Consider the following 24,206-nt stretch of genomic DNA (forward strand, 5'->3'; position numbering starts at 1 on the left):
ATGTATTATCCTAGTCATTTTGTATTTTCTAATGTTTTGGAATATTTGCTTTGTTAGCACATTACCCACTGGTGTTAGATACCTGTTAAAATCCTTGCTTTGAGGGACCTGTTTGGTCCTCCTTTTATTTGGTGACAAATGCGCCCTTATTAAATTTGTTTGATTGTTTTGAAGAAGTAAGATGCGAATTGATTTAGTCGGCTGCTCAGGGATTCTTTTCATGGAGTATTTAAACTTGTAAGGTCAAACTCTGCAGCATTTTGCTCGATTCCTGCTTTTACACAAACGTGCTCGGCACGCGGTTCCTGGCTGTCGCTGTGTGACGTGCGTGACGGCGCTTCATGGCCGGCGGTCACTGGTGAGGAAGTGGCCGCCACGGAGGTGACAGCTGCAGGGGACGCTGTTGGAGGAAGCGGTCACCGTTTGGTTCTTTAAATTTTTTTTTTGCATTCAACTTCCCCGTGCCATTTACTTTACTTTGCCTTCATAAAGGGGCAGAATTGGGTCTAAAATCCATGACACTATTTGTTCCCTTTACGAGGCTGGTTTTTCTGGGTATCAGGACAACATGACCTTCTCCTAAGTAGCTGGCTCACCTGGATCTGTTGGACACAGGGACAGCTAAAAGGGCCGTAGCTTCCTCTCTGCTCCAGCCAGTGGGCATTCAGAGCTGGGTCTGTGGTTTGCCTCAGCAGCCGTGCAGACCTCCCTGCCCCGGCCTTTACTTTTAACCCATGTTGGCAGTAAAGAGTTGAATCCGTTTCTGTTGCAGCTGACATCCACCACTGACAGCCGTGTCGTTAGTTTGTGGTAGTCAGTCTCCAACACCCCAGACAACCGTGAAGGAAGATGATTTGGCCGACCTAGGACCCTGGATTCTCACCCTCACCATGGTTCATCTCACCCGGTGGAAGGGTTTGGCCACCACCATCATGCTGACCATGAGGCCTTGTTTCTCCTTTCATGCTCTGGTCCAAATGTGGACACTTCATTTTTCACTGAATTTGTCTCGCTTGAGACAGGCCAGAATATCTGAATGAGTCCATCACATTCTGGGTGGGGAACAGAACAGAAGTAAGTGTCGCAAGTAGATGGAGTCTAGGCTGTCCGGGTTGGCAAATGCAGGCTGGGATCTGTGATGGCTGGGCTGTACACTGGACACAGGTCTTTCCCGTGGCTCCCGAGAGCCCAGGAGTTGGAGTGATAACAGCCTTGCGTGGGTTCCCCCATCCTCATTTGCTCACTGGCAAGTGTGTGTGCTAATTAGGAGCTCCCCCAGACCTCGGGCCCTTCAAAGCTCAGACCACGGGAAAATCTTGAGTCCCTTCTCCTGGGCCTCCTGTGTGAGAATCCAGTGCCTTCTGAGGTGACCAGCGGCAGGAGATGCCTCCCCCTCCAGGGAGCACCCTACGGCGGACTGTTAGTGAACCATGCTGTGAGCTTGTGTGTTTCCGGCCATGGTCCCTGCAAAACCACACTTGAGATCAGCTTATTGGCGAAAATAACAGGACTGATTCCAGGGCAGGGCCTGGGGGAGGGAACAGTGGAAATTGAATGTGACCTGAGACAACTAGGTGGGTGCTGAGGCTGTTACTAAAATGGGGAGTCTGGGAGGTACCTGCCAGAAATCGAATTCCAGAGTAAATGGTGGACATGAGGCATTTTTAAGATGCCATTTTTCATCCAAGTTAGGACTTCAAAGAGGCACTCGGCTCTATGAGACTGGGGCTCAGGTGAAGGAGCCGGACTAGAGATACACGTTGGGAGTCGTCATTCTTAGCTGGTGTTCACAGCCTTGCATGTGAATTAGATCATCTCGAGAGCTGCAGACTGAGGCTGAGGGAGGGGCGGGCTGTGCCTCGGTTGGAGGAAAGCCCAGACCATGCAGCTTTGGTGTGTCAGCCAGCGGCGTTTTTCATTTTCAGAGCAATCCCATTTATCCTTAAGGGGCCTGGGGGTCAGCAGGGCCAGCCAGAAAGAAATCCAAAGGGAGAGTCTTGGCCACGTGTGCGTCTTAGGAAGGTGCAGAGGCTGCAGGATACGGAAGGTTAGAATCCTCAGAAGCTGGAGTTGGAGTGGGGTGAAGGTATTCACAGTCACCTGTGAGGGAGGGAGGGAGGCCTAGGGAGTCCCCACCCTACCGGACTCGCTTTCCCATGAACAGGAGGCAGTCAGACAGAGGATCTGAGGTAAGAAGGATGGGCACTGGGAGGGGAGCCAACCTGGAGAATGGTGCTTGGAAAATTCTGGAATAGTCTCCCTGAAAAATAGAGTTAAAAATACCCAGACTCTTAAGAATATTGTTAGTGACTTGGGAGGAGGCAGTTGTTTTTCTGGCCTCCTAAGGGTAAGTCATGTATCCAGGGATACACAGAAGATACGGGCAGTCTGTTCCGGGGACTTGATCCTTACCAGGGGGATCAGTGCAAGTTTAAAGGGGCAGAAGGGCAGCGGAGGGAAACTAGCCAGGCCCCGTGTCAGGTAGCAGTCGGCCGCCCTACTTGCGTGTTTCATTCACATCCATGCCTCCCAGGTGGGCGCTGACAGCCCCCTTTTGGGGATTGGGAAGCCTTCTCAGAGGGGTTAAGGAATTGGTTTGTTTAGCGGTTGATAAATGCTGTAGCAGGATTCAAGCAGAGCCTTGTCAGACTTCAAGGGCATGTTCTCTCTACTGTTTCCAGTACTTCCCTGTTATACCTGGAATGGTGAAGTGGGTCAGATTTGGAGCCTTTCAGAAAAAGTATGATTTAAGTGCCTCAGGACTGTTTCACAAAGCTCAGCGTTCTTTGATGGTTCTGAAGCAGGCAGTGCTTTTCGCCCCACAGAGGTAACGTCTAACTCCATTGTCGATGATGTGGTTGCAAATGATATACAGGTGTAAAACCACACTTCGCAGCTTCTAAAGGGAAACTCTCCAATTCTCCCTTGGGCGGCTTTCTTCCACGGGGTGTAACTGTGCTGCAGCATAGGCCTGAGCTTCCGTATGGAGTGAGGATTTAATATCCGATGTTAGCATAAAATGGTCAGATGAAGAAAACCGACATTGACAATTTATTTTTGGGTTTCATTAGTCAAGATATACTATCAGTTAATGGCCCATATAGCAAATGAAATTCAGTATAGGACATTGCATTTCTTCCTTTCTATTTAGAGTTCTCTTACCGAATAAGGTTGCCTGCTTTGGAACATCAGTTTCACCACCACGGCACCTATCAGTGTGTTGGTGTGATTGCATTTACAGAGTGAATCTAATCTGGTCTTCCTCAGCCCCAAACACTCCAGTGCAGAATCACGGGCTGTAGCCATCTGTTAGTCACGCAAATACTTCTAAAATTATATGATGCCAGAAAAGAAAGAAGAGAGAGACAGAGAGATTGCCTTTATCAAAGTTCCTTTCAGTTCTAACTGCAAACTGTTGTTGAGCAGCTCTTGTTTCCTTTGGATATGAATATATACATTTCTTTGCATGTAACCTAGGTTTTGGACTAGAACACCAAGTTCTTGCTGTCCACAAGCCACAAAAATAGTAGCCAAATTGCACACGTGTGAAATAGTTTATACTTTTTTCTGAGAAAGTATCCTTGAATTTGGGACTTGGACTGTGATTTCTGCTTTTTGCTTCCCTCAACCGTCTTGTAATCTCTCACTCCTTCCCACGTGGTTCCCAAGTGTTCGTGGTCTCAAAGGAGCGGGCAAACACCCAGTTGGTCACCATGTACTGCTGCTATAGATAGAGACCAGACAAGACCTAAAGGACATTATCGGAGAGGAATTCCTGGAAGAAATGGGCTGTACATTCAGTTGTGAGGACAGAGTAAGAGTCAGCCAGGAGAAGGAGTCAAGAATGTGTCTCAGATCGCAGGTGCAGCCCGGGCAGAGGCCTGGAGGCTTTTGGCGTGGGCACCCGTGGAGAGTGCCCTGTGCGGTCCAGGGTGGAGGGAGCCCCTGCTGGGGAGGACACTGGAGAGAGTCCGGGATGTAGGGCTTTGGAAGAAGTTGAGTTTTACTAGAACTGACACAGTAGGCAGTGAAGGGTGTCAACAGAAGTGACCCTCAGGAAAGGTACTTCTGGTTTTGCTTCTGATATTCTACAGACCGAAGGATCGGGACGGGTGAGAGCAGTTATGTCTGTCCCTTTGAGACCCAACCGGTCATTCATTTATACATTACACGTGCACTTCTGTGAGTCTAGGGGAGAGAGCGTGTAGCCACATTAGTAAGCAAAATGTATTTGCTTCTTGAGAGCTTAGCATTGTCAGAAGTTGACTTAGCCTAGAATGTTCTAGGAAGAGAGGAACAAATTGTGGAGGTTGGAGGGAGGGAAGGCTTCCTTGGGAAACAGTCAAAATGAGACTGGAGCAAGTGGGAAGTAGGAGCAGGTCAGGGGCCCCTGTGGTCACTGGGGACCTGTGTACTTAGGTGAGGATGGGCGAGCAGGGTCTGGGGTGGGGCTAGAACTCTAACAGGGAGCCTCTAAAGGGTTTGAAGTGGGGGTTGATGTAATCAAATTTGTGATTTGGGAAGGCTGCCGTGGCTCTCTGTGTTTGTATAGCGGGGAAGAGGGGGTGGGTGCCACCAACTGGGGGATCATTAGAAGACCATTCACAGGCTGGGATATGGGCATCGGGGCTACTTGGGGATGGCAGGGGCAGTGTGGATGCCGGCTTTCCTTATTGGGGGACTTGTTAGCGGGCCGACCTAGAGGCATTTTGTGGCTGGAAGAAAACTGATGGAGGCCGCCAGGTGGATTTTCCTCTTCTCTCCTTCCCTGCCTAGTGTGATGATCTTAGCTCAGCCAACATTTGGAACAAAAGAGCTAATTTCCAGGGTTGCCCAGGACTTTGTAGAGCTCCTTCGAGTGAGATCTGATAGGATTTAGGTTTGTGTTCAGATCTGGATGTTCACTTAGCTAGAAACGTCCTGTCATTTCGATTTCCATAGGGGTTTTTTACTTCATAAAGATTGCTTTCTTGGTGAGAGGAAATTTAATACAGCTGTTGTCTTTTTCAAAAAAATCATATCATTTAAGAACTTTAATATTCAAAAGAATAGAAATATATAAAATATTTAAGGAAGTCTTTGGTGTAGTTTCTTTGCTTTCTGAGCTAATGTGGAGTTAGAGCCTTTGCATTACTTAATAGCACATCCTTGTCAGTATTTAAAGAGCTGATAGTGGGCGCCCCAGGCCCCACCTCTCAAAGAATCGTTAAAGTTTTCTCTGAAATAGTGAGGTCATAAAGGTCTTGTTTTCAGAAATCAAACGGTTTATAATACGCAGCATAGCCACATTTATAAAATAATAACTAGTTCAAAATTAAGAAAGTGGAGGATAATTGATTTTTTTAAAGCCTATACATAAACTTTCTTGTGCTAATGTTGCAACTGGAAATTTTGAAAAGAAAAATCCTACTGCAATATCATCTACATGGAATACATATATGAGTTTTACGCTTGAAAAGTAACTGCGCAGTGGTTTTCAAAGTCAGGAGCATTCCAGCTCAGATACTGGCAGTGATGGTTGCTGGTTTTCAATGGAAGAGCCTAAATTTGCCTTCTTAGCTTTTTTTTTTTTGTATTGAGAGGGTTGATTAGTGCTTTGCGAGCATGATTTTGGGGCAAATTGAGGGCAGATGTCGTGTAAAAACAGTGAGATATTTCCATGCATTTTATTTTCTGGACATCACCAGGGCACATGTGGGGTTTGTGCCTGCAGGCTGGAATGCTGCAGGACTCCCTAATCCATCACCATTATGTCCTGGAGCTGCTCAGGTCATTGAATGCTTTTCTGTTGCTTGGAGGAAAGGTGGTCTGATGGAGATGATCAGATGTGCAGTTAAAGTGCTATTACTTGAAATAAGAGTAACCTAGAAACATTGCTCTAACAATACAGGATGAGGGAGGAGAATTGTCTGAGCTACTTGCAGTGGGGAGTCTTCTCATGTTTCTCCCACACCGTGACTCCTGCCAATATCCGCCACAGTCCTGCACGGTAGTCCTGCCGAAGCAAGCAAGCACTTTGCTCAGAAACGCACTGAATTTCCTTGTGCCTCTGTTTGTTGGCTTTTTTTTGAAAGCACATTTTGCCCTTTGCTTAAATGCCATCCATGCTAGTCAACTCTTACACTCATTTTTCTTGAACTCGTCCATAAATAGCTGCTGAATGGATGAACAGAATGTAGTATCTCCATGTAGTGGAAGATTATTCACACGTAAGAGTGAATAAAAAAGAAAAAAAAAAGAGGAAAATGAAAAAGGCCACCTGTTTTTGGAAGTCCACCCTGACTGTTCAACCCACACTTTTCCCTTTGAAACCCAATCACTTATGCTCCACTCTACTCTTTTTGATAGTGCTTACCACCTTCTAATAATCTTTAACGTTTTCAAAAAAAAAAAAGAAAGAGATGCTGATACCACTTCAAAATATACAAGCCTTGATAACAGCTTGTTAATTGAAAGGAAGCAGACACAAATGGTCAAATATTGTTGATTTCAGTGATCTGAAATGCCCAGAAAAGGCACATGCAGAGGCAGAGAGCAGGTGATGGTTGGAAGGGGCTGGTTGGAGGGGGATTAGGGAGTGACTGCTAGTGATAGGCGGATTCTTTAGGGGTGATGAAGTGTTCTGGAAATAGAAGGTGATGGGTGCTACACAACCGTGATTGTGCAGAAGACTGCTGAGCGCTGTGTCTGGGAGTGCCTGTTGTTGGGGCATCTTTATTTTGTTCTCATCCTGCAATGTGAAGAGCCATCTTCTGCTGTGGCTGTTCTACTCCTGTGAGTGGTGAGGGTCAGAGACTTTGCAGAGTCATGTTTCTTTTTTCCCCCTGGGTGAGTGTAGGCAAAAAAAGATTTAAGCCTAAGAAAGTGCTCCATCTGCAGAAATGTCTTTTTGTTTTGCATGATGTAAAAACCTTGAGAGCTTTTAATCGTTGAGGCCAGTCTGTGGGAGGAAATAGCCCGTGAAGCCTGTTTGAGCCCGGGAAGCACCGTGCATCTCTCCCAGACACGGGTGGGGATTTCACCCCCGTTCAGGCAGTGAAGGGCCCAGACCCGTGAGCAGACTTGACAATCGTGAATATTTACGTGTATCCGCTGCTTCATCTTGGATATTAATTTCAAGCTGAGTCAGTTTGTGGCGGCAGCCTCATCCTACATCAGGAATTTATAGTATCTGCTCTTTGAGGTGAAGACCTGACAAACTTGATTATTTAACAGTCTGCCTTGAATTGATATCTCAGATTCCTTTGTCAAAAGCAAAACAGCAGAAATACAGACGTCCTTTAATGCCAATGTGACCTGGAACGGGATTAGCCTCTGTGCCTCAGTCGCCTTATCTGTGAGTGGGTAAGATGATAACAGTGCTTCCCTCAGAGGAGCTGGTGAGGGGAGAGTCAGAAGCACAAATGGAGGACTTACACGAGGTGCTCATGAATGACCTAGTTTAGTGCTGTCAGTCTGGTGAGGCCTCAGGGGCAGAGATGTCAGAACAGAGCAGTTCTAGCCGGAGCTCGATCCGTGATGGCAGCTGTTATGATCAGTATCACCACTGTTGATTATCAAGGTAGTTTATGACTTGGTAATATGAATTCATGAATAATGTTAAAGAACTAGATATCTCAGATCCAGTTTACATAGTCCTCAAAATTTCCTCTGAGAAATAGATGGTATCTTCCCCATCTTAAATCTGAGATGAGTCTCTAAAAAAGTCTGTATTCCTCCATCTTTTTGCTTTAATTCCCCATTTCTTAAAAAACAAAGTTTTTAAATGGAGTTACTGGGGACTGAACTGAGTGCCTCATGCATGCTAAGCACATACTCTCCCACATGAGGTATAACCTCCTCCCTGATTTTTTTTTAATTTACTTTCTTAATTTACGGAGTTTAGAGGCCTCTAATTCTTTTTCTGGAGACTTGTCCATGAACCTGTAAATCTATAATTAATGGACAAAATTTGGTTTATTAAAAAAATCAATAGAATATTGTGTAATCCATCCAAAAAGAAATGCTCATTGACTTAAAATGTTTCTCCTTTAAGGTGATTTGTCCTTTGTGTTCTAGCTTAATTTATTAACAGGCATCCTCATCATCATAATGACCAAACTCGCTGTGAGTGGACACCTACCTAAGGTTAAAATGCTTTCCTCATGTTTTAGTTCATAGCAGGTGTTTGATTGTAGGTATCAGTGTCTCCTTTTTTGCAGCTGAGGGATTGAGAGATGGAGCAGCTTGTCCCAAATTACACGCAGCAGGCTGTGGCTAGCTCGGTGCTGGAACCCAGGCTGCACAGGATGCTTTCTTAATTGCTCCTCTTATCAGCCTCCCGTTAAGTGGTTACCCAAACACCTGTGACTCCATAAATGGCCGAGTTTAGTGATCTCAGCTTGATGATGCCTTCAAAGGAGAGACACCATTTAGAAGGTGAGACAGAGTGGCAGAAATTACAATTGTTTATTTTCACAAATTTATAATTCTCAGGTAATTACTTAAAAAGTTAATTTTATATTTTAGTGCTCTGTAAGCACTAAAAACATAACATTAAAAATAATTATAGTGCAAAAGAGAAGTGGGCTCTGAAAGTCCAACCACTGCTATTGATGTTACTTGTTTTTCTCTAGTGGCCCTTATTGACAGAAATACTTACAAAGACTGAATTGGTTTTATGTAGTCTTAATATGGAAGAAAAGATTGTCAGTGAATATTGTAAGTAAAGTCTTTACTATTTTCTTTCCTGTTGATGAATATGTAAGTTGTTTTCATGGCTTAAGTACATTTCCTCATTTGTGAAATTTTAGTAATATTGTTTAATTTGTCTGACTGTGAGAGTTAGACGCCTTGTATACAAAGAACACAAGAGGTGCTTAATAAAAGTGCTGTCACAATGACAGATATTTTAGATTGATCAACTCTGAATACTAAAGAGTGTCGCTTATTTCTGATGCATATTTAATATGTATATGTATGATATATTTGAATATGGTTTAAAGTAACAAGGATTCATTTTTTTTTTGGTGTAGAATGAAGTTTTAATGAAATCTGTATCATTCTAGTGAGACAGGGACTAGTTAAATTGCCTTAATCAGATGACCTTGAAGATTATTTACACAGAATATATATTGTTACAAATCAGAATTTATGTTGCCGTGTAACCATCCACTCAGATATTTAAATTCGTGGGATTCTGACCAGATCAATTAAGTTTAGTAAAATCCACATTGATCATTTTCAGGGAATAAGCTCCTCTCTTTTGTGATTAAAGAAAATTTTGATTTTTTTCTACACTCTTAACAGGTTTAAAATATCAAAACATTGATTTGACACATTACTTTTTTAATAGAGAGAATAAAGCTCATGCTGTTTTATTATGTAAATAAATATTTTTGTATGTCGACAAACTTGTATGATATCCTGGATCTTTGAGAAGTATTTTGCAAGATATTAGATAACCTACTGTTGGAAAAATACAAACGTGACTTTTATGAACATAGGCGTAGTACAGATCTGTTGGTTTTTGCTACAGTGCAAGACATGAGGCCTAGGATGCCTTTGCTGCCGATTGCCAGGAGGACACATTCCATGTCTCAGTTTCCCCTCCTGTAAAATGAAGTGGCTGAACTGGATTCTTTCCTCTTCTAAGATGAGTTTCCATGAGCCTATGTCTTCTGTTTATATTCAGGAGTATTAGCAGTATCAAATTAAATACTGAATATCCCTCCCTTCCCCCGAATCAAAGTGCAGTATATGCTACATAAGCTTTTAGTTATCTGATTCTCCTTTCTGATCCTACAGGCAATTTTTTGTTGCATCTTTCCCGGCAACCTGGAAGGTCATTTTAGCCATAGGTGGCACTGTTGCACCTTCTTACAGTCTTAACATTCCTGTTTGTAAAAGAAGGCTTAAATAACTTTATTTTATTTTGATTTCTTTACTTAATGCTTCAGAAGAGCCCAATGTCTTTTATGTGTGTCTACCTGGAAAAGTTATTCTGCTTATATCTTAGATTTATTCTGTCATCTCACTGTGAACATTTCAGACTTGCTGTGCAAGCAATGGGAAAATCGGGCTTTTCTTCTAGTGTTAGAAACCAGTGAGCCGGGATTTTATAAAACAGCTAGAAGCGGCATCTGGACGACCTTAAAGGTGAAAAGTGTATTGAGTTCCCTGAGTTTTGACCCCGCCGCTGTGTGTTAATTGGTGGTAGGAGATTTGGTACATATACGAAGGGGTGTAGTTTTTTGACTTGGGTTTGGTTGCACGTGCTGCCACTGAGCCACGTGAGCCTGAGACAGTTCGTTTTGAGTTTTTCCCTCGTCTGTGAGATGGGGACATTCATATATGAATTGTAGAATTGTGAGAATTAGAAATTATGTGCAGTGTTTACCACAGTGAGTATGTCAAGAGGGCTCTTAAACTTTAGCTGCTGTTTTGTGTGAAGCCATCATTTGGGAGTCTTTGGCAATTACTAAGAAACAGGAAAATAAGAAGAGCTGTTTTTATGATGAAAGATATTTGAGGAGGTTCCATAGTTCCTATACCCATAATTTAGCATCAGCAGAGTCAGGACAGTTACACAGTCACCCTGAACCAATGTTAAGCCACAGAATTATTTGTTGCTTCATATATTTTGGGGCTTAAGGAGATCCAATACTTATACACATGTTGTCTCCAGCAGCCAACTGAGAGATGACACAAAAGAGTAGACAGGCGATAAATGTCTTCTTTGTTACTGATGAAGCCACGTTCTTCATGAACTTCAAGGCTGTGGGAAAATGCGTGTCATGATACTGTGTCCCAGAAATACAGACTCACCCTGTCCCATGTAGCTCTGGGCCACAGCGAGCCTTCCCTTGAGAGGACCTGCCCCTTCATGCACAGGGCTTTCCTGCCATGGAGCTGAGCATCCCAGGTGCTTCCCAATGGTGACCAACACTGGAGTGAAAGGAAGGGTTTCACATGCCCTGCTTGTCTCCCCGGACTCACACCTCACTCTGTTAGTGTGATGAGTGCTAGCTGTGGGCCAGGGGCCAGGGGTGTGAAGGGAGAAGCACTCTCCATGGCCCAAAAGAGTGGTTAGGAGGCATCCCCTCCCTCAGTTTAAACAGGTGGTGGGGTGGAACATAAGGGTACTCCCCAATTGTTTATAAAGGGAGAAATAAGGATGTTCTTTGGGACTTAGGCTAGCCAGGAAACACATAAGATGATTAGAGGGGAGACTTGTAAATCACTTTGATATTAAGTTGACATTTGTTGAACACCCAAAATGTGCTACATTCTTTTCTGAGCATTTTACAGAAATGAATCCTTCAATCTTCTCAACAAGCGAGTAAGGAAGGTTTGATTGTTATCCCAGTTTTACAGTGTGGAAATTGAGGCATACAGAGGGTAATTAAGTTGGCAATATCACAGAACTAGTAATTGGCAGAGCTGGTATTTAAACCCTGGCTGTCTGGTTTTGAGGCTCCCAGAGATGGGCTTTTTGTGTTTAGCGTTATCAGCATCCCTGAATCTTTGTACCTCTGTGCATCAGTTAGCCTATAAAGGACAGGGAAAGGAGAGTTACATGGGTGCTCATAGTCATGTCTTGCCGCTGTCCACGGAGAGTGCACCGTGATTGGCGTTAATTGTCTTCTGGGCAGTAGATCTGTTCGTATAATAGAAATTTAGTTCATTGAGTTAATCTAGAAAACCTTCCTGCTCCGTTTCTGTCCATGCTTGCCATGTGACTGCCTGCCCGTTATTGGGCAGTGGAGGAGAAAATGTACTCATGGTTGAACTCTGATATTTCAGTCTGGTTCATAGATTCACGTCTTCTGTTACATTAATAAGCTAAGTTTCTGGTTTTCTTGCATCAGTGTCTCATGACTTTGGTTAATGTGAAACCAGTCCATGGGAGCCCAGGGGTGATGACGGTATAATTTCTGAGCATGCTGTGGCACTTCTACCCATGCAGACGTGGCTGAAGGATGTCCACCTTCCTCACTGATTTCCCCCAACAGCAGGGTCCTCTCCCACCCCTGGATGTGAGGTTGGGAGCTCTCTGAGTAGGCCAGTCAGAGGCCCAGTTAACCAATCAGAAAATGATGAAGTACCTGGAAGTGGGTTTAATAGAAGAAAAGGGCTTCCAGGTAGTCAGATGGGCTGTTCGAGTCCATTTGGTGAAAAGCTGTCCACTGTCTGTGGTTTAGCTGCTTCTTTGCTATTGAAAAGTCTGGAGTAGATGAAGGGATTTTAAAAAGCAGAAAGGAATGATTTCAGGTGGTACATCCACACTGGTGAGAAGTGATGGATGACCACCAGTGTGAGGCATAGACAGAGTCTTACAAACTTCATAAACAGCATTTAAAGCTCTGCCATCTGAGTGCACTTCATATGGGGTCCAGATCATCACTGGTGACGCAGTGAGGGCAAGTAACTGATGATGGCAGAAAGAACATGGACGCATCAAAAAGGTCTCGTTCACGTTCCCTGTTTAAGGGATGCGGCACAGTGTAATATATTTGAGCTGGTTTTTCACTGAAAAATTTTTAGTGTTTTCTGGGACTCCCCAGTACCCCAAGGGTCCATGCAGCTGGGTGTCCCCTCAGTGCAGCACTGTCAGCGCTTGCCCTGGGCTGACGCGGTGTCACACGGAGTAGGACGGTCAGCGTCCCCGGCTCCTCTGAGCTCCGTCTCCTCATCCGCAGAGACGGGTTTCTCATCCGTGTCTACTTAGTAGGTTTGTTGAGAATCACACGTGAAGCTTCAGGGGTGACTTGTGGTTGTCTCTGTGATTGGCATATAGTGAATATTTGATAGAAACACTTGTTTTTTTAGTATAATTGTAGTACCTAGGTTGCAGTGGTTTTTAGTCTGCGTTTTTTTATAACTTTATTCTTATTTTTTTTGTTTTGCAACTTTGTTTATTTATTTTTATTTTTATTTTTTAACATTTTTTATTGATTTATAATCATTTTACAGTGTTGTGTCAAATTCCAGTGTTCAGCACAATTTTTCAGTCATTCATGGAAATATACACACTCATTGTCACATTTTTTTCTCTGTGATTTATCATAACATTTTGTGTATATTTCCCTGTGTTTATTCTTTTTTTTTTACATTTTTTATTGATTCATAATCATTTTACAGTGCTGTGTCAAATTCCAGTGTTCAGCACAATTTTTCAGTCATTCATGGACATATACACACTCATTGTCACATTTTTTTCTCTGTGATTTATCATAACATTTTGTGTATATTACCCAGTGCTATACAGTGTAATCTTGTTTATTTATTCTACAATTTTGAAATCCCAGTCTATCCCTTCCCACCCTCTACCCCCCCCCCCCGGTAACCACAAGTCTGTAGTCTCGGTCCATGAGTCTATTTCTGTCCTGTATTTATGCTTTGTTTTTGTTTGTTTTTGTTTTTTAGATTCCGCATATGAGCGATCTCATATGGTATTTTTATTTCTCTTTCTGGCTTACTTCACTTAGAATGACATTCTCTAGGAGCATCCATGTTGCTGCAAATGGCATTATGTTGTCGGTTTTTATGGCTGAGAAGTATTCCATTGTATAAATATACCACATCTTCTTTATCTAGTCACCTGTTGATGGACATTTAGGTAGTTTCCATGTTTTGGCTATTGTAAATAGTGCTGCTATGAACATTGGGGTGCAGGTGTCATCCTGAAGTAGTTTTCCTTCTGGGTACAAGCCCAGGAGTGGGATTCCTGGGTCATATGGTAAGTCTATTCCTAGTCTTTTGAGGAATCTCCACACTGTCTTCCATAGTGGCTGCACTATTCTTATTTTTAAATATGCACTTAGTTTATTTATTTTTTTGGAGGTACTGGGGACTGAAGCCAGGACATTGTGCATGCTATGCAGGTGCTCTACAACTGAGTAAAACACACCCTCCTTTTCTGCACTTGAATATAAATATTGCTATACACAAAATAGCTCTTAAACACCATCATGGGACCTAGTCACTGTATAGACAATTGAACACGTATGCTATTTCAATAGGAATATATGTTGATGAGACATACATTTCTGAATCTGTTAATGTGCTTAAAAACGATCATAGGTAGTGATAAACACGAATCTTTGATCCAGTACTTCTTAGGGTCTGTTTTGCCATCAAGGGAAATTACATTCTACAGAGAAGGCTAATTGGGTCTCTTTGATATTTGGATGGTTTAGCAGATGATGAAGACTTTCAAAAGCTGAAAGTTTTGTATTTTAAATTAACTACAAAAGTTATCTTCTACAAGTTGTAAGTACTAAGCTTGTGAAGTGCTCAGTAATCCAGGGGGTATGTGTCTGTGTCTGTGTGAACGTTTGTGTGTGTGATATCAGGAAGATAGAAAGAAGTTCCATATAGACTTCTGATAACTTTCTCCTCCATTTCAAGGTGTAGGCATATATTTACATAAATAAATTGATATTCTTTTGTCATTTGGCATGTTGGGAATAAGACTTTCTCATACTTGTTTCAGAAGGGTTAGGGAGGTTGAGCTTAGGAAATGGGAGGAGATAGAGACAGGGAGGTTCTTTAAACTGTGCAGAATGAGAAATAGTAACTTTTCTCTTTTCTTCTAGAGCAAACTGGCACTGAATTGTAACATAATATTACTCAGAATTGCTTTTCTGATCAGATACAAGTACCTCAGATTTTTTAAGGCAACATGAAAGATGAAGTATGTTTTAGCATTTATCTTTAAAAGAAGTTTTATTTTTCAAGTAAAAGGTTATAGCCTGTTCTTTCTTCCAGCGGTACAAGAAATTCTCATTGATCTATCTAAATGACCTCTGTGCTTAGATTCTTTGTGTTTTTTTTTCTTTAAGTGCTTGTTTCATTGTGGTTTGAATGAATGTTTAAAATTTCTGGATTTTGATCTTTAGAACATGCTGATTTATCAAAACTGTTAAAAACCTGATTGTTCTCTGCTCCTGGTTTGGTGGGACAACCTACTGATTTCTGTTGTCTGTTCAAGAGGGAATTCTTCCTCTAGCCTGCAGATCATTAAGTGAATGGTTTGCAGTGTGCCTTTAAAATTATTTGTATGCATTGAGCATGTTTGTCCAGTGAAATTTAAATTGACTCATTGTAATGACTTTGCTTTGATTCTGTGGTTTTGATCCTCTCCACAAGAATTTGAATTCTCTGTTGCATTTTGTATACGTGTTCTTAACAGGGGAAGAAATTTTACATTTTTTACAGAGGTGGGTTTCCTATCCCCTCTGAATGCCTTCTAAAATTGATACATTAAAAATCTGTTACTGCAGTGCATAATTATTTTATAAACTATTTTTTGGCATAATCAGAAACAATGACCAAGAATGATAATAAAAAATACGAAAATCTTCCTTCCTTTGAAGAATAGAAATCAGGTAGTCAGGCTCCCTCAAGCTTTGTGCCTGACACAATTACTCTCATGTCATTGTGTATCATGATTCGGAGATGGAGTTGCTTCAGGTTTATAGATTTTTGTTTTAAAATTTGTGTTGAATACTTTCTCCAGACTGATGTTTCCTGTTGTGTTTGTGGAAAGAGTAGAAGGGAAAAAAATACTTTGTTTTGTTTTCAGGAGGCCTGAGTTGATGAGAAAAGTGTTGAGGGTGGGCTGAGGAAAAGAGTGACACTCCCTCTCCTCCTGGCTGAAATTGATGAACAAAGAAATCAATTAAGTATATCGATATTTGACCAATAGAATTTAGCGAGCCCAAACTGGCTAGAAATGCACAACGGAAATTACTGAATTCAGCTTCAGAATGAGGTGCTTTACCAAGTAGAAGCAGCAGAGAGCAATCAGAAAAATCAGTAATATGATGAGATATAAAAGGAATATTATATCTTTTATTTCTGAAACTTTTCTACGGAAAGTTGTGTAGAGCTAAAATTAAGTTTCAAGCATCAGGAGTTAAGAGAGTGGGTGGTTCCGTAGGATCGTTATTCTCGGAAGTGCGTAGACCCTGCTAGAGTGGCTGAAGATGGCAGGAAGAGACCCACATCCAGGATTAGTCATCCTAGGGTGTCCTCCATAATGGTTCCATGTGGGAGCCCATGATTGGGTTAACAAATTATAACACAGAACAGTCGCCTCTGAACTATAAGAAGAAAAAATATGCTTTGGTACTGCTTTGCAAGCAAGTTCCTGTGCATCTTCACTCCAGTGTCCTTTCTTTAAAAAGCAGAGACAATGCTTTGCTTGTGTAGTTGAGGTTTTAGGTAGCACTCTGCTGGTTGCAAAGCAAGGACCGAGACCCTCAGCTATAAACGCTGGGCTTGTGTGTTGTTAGTCTATTATCCTCAAAACAAAGACCTGGCTGGTCTGGTGGTGTGCGTTGTAATGAACATATCTAAAAGTGTATCTTGTTCCCCTCACCCCATGACTTCCCTAAACATACACTAATCCTTTGTACTCATTGTATATTCTACAATCTCTGCCTCATCCTGTCTTTCCCGAATTTCCTCCTTACTATCTCACAACTGTTAATGAATTTTTCCTTTGATTATACACAATAAATATGGGAACATTTGAGAGGCTCATGGAGATGGCTCCCTACTCCCTCTCGATTTCTTGACTTTTTCCACAGAGTCTTGAATAATCATTCCGTGTCGGTAAGACTTCTGCCAGCCAGAACCCACAGTTCCAGGTGAGAAGGATGCAGGCTTTATCTCTCCTACCGGAGGGAGAGACAGAAGAGAATTGAGATATGCTCCCCCGTGATCCCTTCCTGCCCCAGGTCTACTGCAGTTCACCTGCAGCCTTCTGGCCTCTGCTCACACTGCCTCTGTCCCAGGACTAAACTCATCCTTTTCTTCCCTTGTCAACATTTCCGGTACCTTTCAGAACTTGGTCTCTTCCCTGCAATTCAACCCTGGCAGATGTGATGGTGGTCAGCGTGCTGGTGGGCAGTCCTTTGGGGACCCCCAGGAGCCATGCTGATTCTCCTGAGTCTATCAATCTGGGTTACAGAACAGTCGAGCACCGAAGGAAGCCCATTCACGTGATGTCAACACAGCATTTCATCACTTTCATTTTATTTTTAAATTTTCGGTGGAGAAAATATTTGTAGCAAACTCTTCCAGATATTCGCCGCCTGCTTTCCTCACCACCATTTCCTTGTTGGCTCTGGTGCTAGTTTTATGAATCAGGATTCTTCTCTGCTCATTTCTGGCAGCAGGGCTTGCCGAATCCTTGATCTGCATTTGAAGCAGAATGCTTCTTCATGGTGTCAAGGTGATTCTCCTATTTCTGAATATTTCGTGTACACTCAGCAACTGTTTCAAGTGAAATGCTCTTGTCCAATTTCGGTTAACTCACATTTGCTGATCTCCTGCTTTCATGCTGAGGGCAGTTTCTTTTTCCTCTAATAAAAGTTAGCAATTTGCATTTACTCTGGAAGGTACTGCCCCGAGATGCTTTTGTTCTTAACAGTTTTAATACAATTCACCCATTAAAATGTACATCGGTTTTTACTCTATGCCCAGAATTGTGCATCCCATTCAATCTTAGAACATTTTCATCCCCCCAACAGGAAGCCCTGTACGCATAAACAGACATTCCCATCTTCCCCATCCTCCCCCAGCCCCAAGGAGCCACTTTTCTCTCTGTGGATTTGCCTGTGCTGGACATTTAATGTAAATCGAGTCACTTCATGTAAGTGGAACCGTCTATTGTGACCGACTACTTTCACACTGAGTAACGTTTTCAATGTTTGTCCATGTTGTGGCCTGAGTCACTATTCTATGCTTTGCTATTGCTGAATAACATTCCACTGTATGGCTGGGCCCCTCTGTTTACCCATTCACCAGGTGATAGGCATTTGGGTTGTTTCTGCTTTTTGGCTGTGATGAGTAATGTCGCCGTGGACACTCATGTGGGATTTTTTATGTGGATATCTGTTTTCACTTCTCTTTCGTGTGTGCCCAGAGAGCAGAATTGCTGGGTAAGTCAGAAACGAAATGTTCAACTCTCTGAGGCCCTGCCAGGCTGTTTTCCAAAGTGGCCACGCTGTGTTACGTCCTCACCAGCAAGGGCTGTGAGCTCCACTTCCTCTGTGTCCTCATTAGTGCTTGTTACCATTTTTTTTATTATAACCTATTGTTGTGAGTGTGAAGCGGCTTCTCCTAGTGGTTTTGACTTGATTTTCCTTACAGCTAATGCTATTGAACATCATTTCATTGTGCTTATTGGACATTTCTATGTTTTTCTTGAAAAATACCTTTTCAGAACATTTATTAATTTTTTAATTGAGTTGCCTTTTTATTGTTGAGTTGTAGGGGTTTTTTTTCTTCATTTGGAGATACAAATTCCTTATGAGATAAATGATTTGAAAAAATTTTCTCTAGTGTGTTGTTTTTTCACTTTCTGAATGGTGCCCTTTGAAGCAAAGTTTTAAATTTTGATGAACTCCAATTTATCTCTGTTTTCTTTGTTCCATGTGTTTTGGGGTATTATTTTAAATCTGAAGTATTTTATTTAAGCTTTTATGTATAAAATATCTAAATTTGTAGAAACAGTCTAGGAGATGGGTGCGGTTGTTTTCCCCCGTCTTTGGATAGGAGACTGATGTGCAGAAAATTTCACTGAAATATCAGTGTCACAGCTACCCAGTGCTGTGGGAGTTCAGACCCCTCATGTTTTTCCCCAGAATATGTGATCTTCACCACCATGCTCCACTACTGCCTGGAATCATTAATGAAAACATCTTTCCTTTTTTGATTTCTTGTGAGTTTGTTTTCTCATTGGGGACCTCATCTCCTTATTTTCCTTTCGGATGTCAGTGTAGATTTATTATAGGGCTCATGTAGGCAGAAGCATTGCTATCAGTTAACTTCTATATTACTCACTCTCCAGTGATGATTGTTGCTAGTTGACCTAATCAAGTCATGCTTAAGTCTTTCCTGCTCATGACACTAAAAACTGTCATGACTTACAGAACGCTCAAAGAAGAAAGTACTTGATTGATTTTATTTTGCTACCCAATCAAACCAATCAAGTAAAAACCCTAGTGTTGACACAGACTATAAGCCCTCCAGAATAGGGTCACTGTCTTCCTTGTGTTTCATTTATTTGGTCACAGTGTCTGGATAGTGCTTTGCTGTCCAGCAGTTTTGTGAGGATACTGTGCTCGTGAATATTTGTAAGCACAGAATTTTGACAACAGACTGTGTTGTTCATTTCACAAGGGAAAAGATAATATAGAAATACTGCTCAGATCTATTTTAAAATTAAGCTTGGAAATTTGAGAAGAATTCAAGAAGCCATACAAAGCTCTTTTTCACTAATTTTAGATCTATCTTAGACACTTTATGGTTACATAGCAGAGTAACTTATCAAGTAGATTTGACAAGAGGAGTGTTATATTGATTATTTGATCTAGTTGAAATATTCTACCAGGGATAAAGTCATAAGTGCCCATAAATGAACAAATATGTTTGTATTTCTATGCAACATGGGAGCAGACTACATATGTTTCTATATAATATATATGACTGTGTGTTTTAATCTGCCTGTCAGTGTTTTTTATAGTTTTTCAGCAATGTTATAACTTCAGAATTCTTCTAAGTTATTCACTCCCGATATTACTGCAGTTTGTACTGTGTATTCTATCTTATGGATGGGATTCCACTGTCCCCTCAGTGAGGAATTTCCTCTCCTATTCCGTTAGTAGCAGAGTTAAAGGAACTGTGATTTCTAGGCCTTTGCTTTCCATGTGTTTGCAGTTGGCTGTAAATCACGAATTTCCCTTTCTTGAGTTTTCATTTTTCAATAAGAATTTTTAAAATAATTGTTAATATGTTTCACCAGTCTCCCTAGAAACTTGATGTGTTTGTGCTTTTCAGTTTTCAATTTATGAAAATTGTAAATGCACACTTGTTTTTAAGTAGTCCTTTTTCACTAGATATTTGTTTACTTCTTTAGAGTTAAAATAATTTTTTCCCAATGAATGAATCGGTGTTCATGTTTTAAAAGATAACTTACTTTTTATTTTTCTTATTCTAACAGGTATATTTGTTGTACAGAATTTAGAAAATAAGGATAAACAAAATAATAACTTAAAAATGGCCTCTAATCTCACTTGGAGATACAGATGTAAGGTTTGAAATTGAGAATTACAAGTCCTCTCACGTTGTACTTCTCTTTCAAGTACGTTTTGGTTACTGAGACCCTCGAATTCCCATATGAATTGTAGCAGCAGCTAGTCAGTTACTGCAGAGGAGCCCGCTGGGATTGTGATCGAGACCACGTTGTATGTATGCATCGCTCTGGAGAGCACTGCCATCCCAAGAATGCTGTCATCTGATCCAGGAATCTGCGTGGTGTGTCTTTCCAGGTATTTAGGTATTCTTTAATTTTTTTCAGCAATGTGTATGGTTTACATAGTATTATTTTATTTATTTTTTGCCTTTATACTGAGGACAAGTGTGCAAGGTACCAGGATTAGAATTGTATTATAGCCCCGCAACTTGCTGCCACCATGGACGCTGCGGTCTCTCTTTGCCCTTTGTAAAATCTCGCACAAAATAGGACCTAAGTAACTCTCTCTTGAAAGAATGATTATATGATTGCTGGATGATGCTTGAGAGTCCTTGTGATGATGTCTTTTTCCCAGACTTTCCTCTCTTCTTAACTATGCCCTTTCCCTTCCTTTCTTCCAGCCTGGGTTTCAGCGTGCCTGTGGCATTGGTTTTTCTTGTCTGTGGACTCATCCTTTCACTAGTTCATGATAATGTTACATGTGGGCTGTGGAAACTTGCTAGATGTCAAGAAAGAGCAAATCCATTGCATGCTAGATTTTTTAGAGTGTGTTATTGTATTATCGATTGAAATTAAATCAGGCTGACCCATTGAGCCATCCCCTGAGCTCTTTTTGCCTTCCTACAGGTGATACTGCTCTCGTTGCTGCATGTGCCCTTCCCCCAGACTCGGTTTTGGAGTTGAGTAAGTCACCATCACAGGAGCCCTCTCATTAAAAGATGAAGAAAACCTTTGCTCCTACTCCCTGGTTGGGGACTTGGATGAGATGAGGTAACAGATAAAGAATGGAGACCCACCTCATTCTGACCACCGCTCATTCCATTCATTTCTCCAGGGGAAGGGTACAATTCAAAAATATAAAGATTGTGAGCTAATGAGATAGACAAGACAACCGATCATTTATTAAATATCCTTTCATGCCAGAAACAAATGTATTATACACACAAAAAGCACATAAATTACAGTAGTACTGTGGTTACAAACGTGGGTCCGAGTTCGAGTCCTGCTCTGGAGTGACAAGTCCTGTGAGATGGAGAAATGGTAGATCGGCTTAGCCTCTCTTGGACTTGTTTTCTGTTCTGCAGAGATGGGGTTCGCTAGGCATCCCTACCCCGTAGAGGTGCTGTGGTGTGTAAATGACGTGAGTGGGCAGCCCGAGCACACCTGCTCGTTCCTCGTAAGTGCAGGATAGCACAGCTTTTGCGGTGATGCCTTTATGACCACACCGTGTAAACTCTCAGTGCTCCGAAGGGATGCCTTGTGGATTGGAGATGGGATTCTCACTTCTGTAAATACCCAAGAATTGGGTTATTGGGCCTTGCTGATTTGAATCTATTCTTTAGAAAGAACATAATGTAGATATATTTTTCAAACATGCATGCTTTTTATCTTTTATTATTTATACTTCTACCCTCTCATCTCTTGGTGTGACATTTCATGGAATCCAGGAAAGAGTCCTAAGCCACCTGCCTCTTCACACTTCTTTGTGGTGGTTTTCTTCCCTGACTAGAAGAGGGTTTTGCATAGGAAATTTTGTTTGCTCCCCTTCTCTTGGAGTCTCCCTGTTTGTCTGCCCATCTCTCACCTGTCCATCTGTCCATTTCTCTACCCACTCATTCTTCTGAATTGTTCCAAGAAGCATTTCAGGCAGCTTACAGAAGAACAGATACCAAATAAACAGGTGAGAAAATGGGGCCAATTTCAGACAGTGAGGCTTGCAGTTGAGCCTGTGTGAGATTTGCAGGCGTGAGACACACGCCTCTGCCTTGTGCCTTATAAGATAGACAGCATCAATATGCCTGAGGCTCCCAGCAGACACAGGGAAACAGGGTTTGTGGGAGATGCTTACTGTCTGTGAAATAAATAAGTGGCTTAGGAGAAGCCCAGACTTTCCAACTACTAAGGCTTAGGAGAATATATTGAGTGTCTTCCAAAATCTGATTATTGCATCTTTTGTTTTTCAGAGTTTTATGTATAGTTGGTTTACATTCTATACCTGGAAATTTCTCCAAAACTGCTGCCCACGTGAGTCCCATGACTCGGGAATGGGGTGGTTCTGCTCATTGACGGGTGTTGGCCAGAAACGGAAAATGACAGCCTCAAAGGAGCCTGGGATTAAGCAGTTATGTTTTGTCAGTGCTGTAGATTTCAGAAAATACTTTTACCATTTCTCTCCGCCTGAGGAAGCAGCGTGCTCTCTTCCCAGCATCAGGAGCTCAGGGCCACGTGATGGTGGGGGCTGACTGCAATGCCGTCAAAACAGCTGTGCTAGTCACTGCAGGTGTGGTGCTTTCACGTAGTGCATTTCATGTTCTTTAATAGGTTTCAACAGGTAGTTAATTAACTGAGTTAATTAACATTTAATAAATATAATGCTTTGTTGAAAAGACAGTTATAGGCAGAATATAAGTTGTGAACAATATAAAAACTGTTTCAATACTGAAATTTCAGTAGGGAAGATTCAGTTTATCTTATTTCCGCCTCTCTTTAAAAGAGAAAAGAAACAAGACAGAAAAAGCAGAGGATTACTTCTGTTCTTCCTCTCGGCTTGCAGGTGCCTTCACCTCCAGTGGCATCCATCCAGACACCAGCACTGACACTGGCCGTGCTCAGAACTGCCTCAGCCCTGAAGAGACAACTGACAAATGGAAGGGGGACGCGCCCTGTTACAGCGGGTGCTTTCAATTTTTGAGTCCTTATGTAACTGCGCAGTGTTATTCAGGATCACCCATTCTGCACTGTGTGACGGTGCTTCGGTGTCTCCTAGTTATTTATTTCTGTAAGTACTCATGTATTTTTTCCAATGTGTGTTACTAGACATCTAAAAATGCATTTTTCAGATGAAAAATAATGTGTATTTAATATAAAATTCTGAAAAAAGGGTCAAAAGGGTCTATCCTGTTCCCAGTATTCAGAGATAATAATTAACACTTTAAAATCTATTTTCTGTTCTTTTCATCAGTGTGTATTACCTCTGTCATAAAAACCAGCAAGCACTGTGTGCCTGTTTGCTGTATGGGGACCTCCATTTTCCATTCAGCTTATGACAATTTTTTTTACAGTATTCTATCTCCGCTGGCATGATTTTTAATGACCAGTATAGCATTCTGTCTTGTGGAGTCCTCGTCCATTTTACTTTGGACTTAAGTAAACTTTTATATTCCAAGTAAACTTAACTGGAATACTGAAATGAGAACTGTGGTGGTACCGAAAGTCCCCTAGTTCCCTTCCCCTTTTTTCCTGAGAGTAAAAACTGCTGACAATGTGGAGTATATATTTCATGACCTTTATGCCTATGTCATATATATATACACATACATAAACGTATATGAGATATCTATGTATATGTGTGTGTATATATGCTTTATTGAAAAATAAGGCCATACTGTATGTTTTCTGCAGCTCGGTTTATTCACTCAGGTATATATCATAGACGTCCTCCCCCTCCAGACTCACCCGGTCCTTTCAGATAGAGTAGAGAGGTCTCCTGATGTGCAGGTTTGGTCTCTTGTGTAAGGACACCTTTCGTGGGAGAGAACTGTGGACAAGGCCTTGGACCACGCCGAAACACCGGAACTTTAGTGGCCACAGCTCACCGTGATTTACCGCATCATTGTCTTGGTGGACACTTAAGTTTTCTCCATTTTCCACTGTCAGAAATGGTGTCTCACTGGCATCCTTCTTGTACAAACATTCCTGTGATCTTGTATAAGTATTCCTTTAGTTAAGGTTTCTGGAAATTTAGTCCTTGGATGTGACAACTACATAAATCACAGGCTCCTTTCAAGTGAATCTAGAAATTCCTTCTCCTGTGGGGAATGAAAAGATGTAGAATAACTTATGTAACCAATTCTCTATCTGTGGGTATGATTCCACTTCAGCTTTTCTTCCCACCAATGTAAACAGTGCTGTGTAAATTCTCTGATGAGTACATCTATTTGAACTGATTCTTTTTGTA

The 24,206-nt window shown here is 41.7% G+C and overlaps 1 protein-coding gene across 4 annotated transcripts in view; it reads left to right on the forward strand.

Moving 5' to 3' along the window:
- Positions 1-24,206, forward strand: part of LOC140694828 (trafficking protein particle complex subunit 9-like) — a 195,636-nt gene that overhangs the window by 94,724 nt on the left and 76,706 nt on the right. The window contains exons 8-11 of one of the 4 annotated variants that reach the window (XM_072957878.1): positions 20,139-20,324; positions 20,876-20,932; positions 22,213-22,273; positions 22,803-22,886. The exons of 1 other annotated variant lie outside the window; for it this stretch is intronic. The gene's annotated coding sequence lies outside the window, so the exon portion shown is untranslated. Of the gene's footprint in view, positions 1-8,201; positions 8,371-20,138; positions 20,325-20,875; positions 20,933-22,212; positions 22,274-22,802; positions 22,887-24,206 lie in introns of those variants that run through there. 2 more of the 4 variants (XR_012070471.1, XR_012070475.1) reach the window with 2 other exon arrangements.

The sequence above is a fragment of the Vicugna pacos genome, unplaced genomic scaffold (assembly GCF_048564905.1).
Source record: "Vicugna pacos unplaced genomic scaffold, VicPac4 scaffold_105, whole genome shotgun sequence".
Lineage (NCBI taxonomy): Eukaryota > Metazoa > Chordata > Mammalia > Artiodactyla > Camelidae > Vicugna > Vicugna pacos.